The following is a 1,174-nucleotide window of genomic DNA, read 5'->3' as shown; positions in this document are numbered from 1 at the left end:
CCCGCGCGCGCCGCCGCCCCCGCCCCGCGGCCCCGCCCCCGCCGCGGCGCCCGCCCGCCATTGGCCGCGCGCGCCCCGAGGTGTGCGGGGGGCGGGGCCCCCGCCCGGACCGTCCACCTGACGGCGGCGCGCGCCAATGGCCTCGCGGGGGCGGCGCCGCCGTCACGCGGGGGCACCTGCCTTAAAGCGGCAGCGCAACAGGTGGCGGCCCGGAGCGCCCCTGCCCTGCAACCTGAGCCCGCACCGCCGCCCACGGGCCGGGACCGCCCGAGCCAGCCTGCCCTGCAACCTGAGCCCGCACCGCCGCCCACGGGCCGGGACCGCCCGAGCCAGCCTGCCCTGCAACCTGAGCCCGCACCGCCGCCCACGGGCCGGGACCGCCCGAGCCAGCCTGCCCTGCAACCTGAGCCCGCACCCTGCGCTGCACCACTGCCCACGGGCCGGGACCGCCCGAGCCAGCCTGCCCTGCAACCTGAGCCCGCACCCTGCGCTGCACCACTGCCCACGGGCCGGGACCGCCCGAGCCAGCCTGCCCTCCAAGCACGGCCAGCCTCGAGGGAGGGGGCCTTGCGCTTTCTTGGACTTTCCTTCTTTCCCTCAACCTGCTTAAAAAAACGCTTGAAGCACATGAAAAGGTGTTTCATCATCAGTGGGCACACCATGCTGAAGCGCTGAAGCACAGCCCCTGATGGAGGGAAAACACCGAGGGCTGAAATTTCTCGGAGAGAGCTGGAAACATATGGCAAAAGGCAGCCTGCCAAAGCTTAAAGTATGCAAGAGATATGCAACCCTTTCCTATTAATTAATCTTAGGCATAGTTTTCCTTAAGATGGTGACTTGTTTCACAAGGTCCCCAAGGCTAAAATAAGCCTGTGAAGATCCCGTGGCTGTGAATCCACTATGATCTTTTTTCTCCAAAACACTCTTCACTGATGGTCGTTTTCTACATTGACACAAAAAGCTGCAATTTCATAACAGATAAGCCCAGTTCTGTGCTGAGGGTGGTTTTCCCCCTCTGAAATGTTCAGATCCGTTCACCAGCAGAACAACGGCCCTCGCTCACTCACCATGGGATGGATCCAAGAGCTCTACACTGTTTGGAATCGCAACTCCCCAGGCTAGAAGGCTGGCAGGAGAGACAAGACTGCCAAGCTCTGGCAATGCAGAACTCCAC

The sequence above is a fragment of the Oenanthe melanoleuca genome, chromosome 1 (assembly GCF_029582105.1).
Source record: "Oenanthe melanoleuca isolate GR-GAL-2019-014 chromosome 1, OMel1.0, whole genome shotgun sequence".
In the NCBI taxonomy this organism is placed as follows: domain Eukaryota; kingdom Metazoa; phylum Chordata; class Aves; order Passeriformes; family Muscicapidae; genus Oenanthe; species Oenanthe melanoleuca.
Note: the sequence above shows the minus strand (reverse complement) of the source record.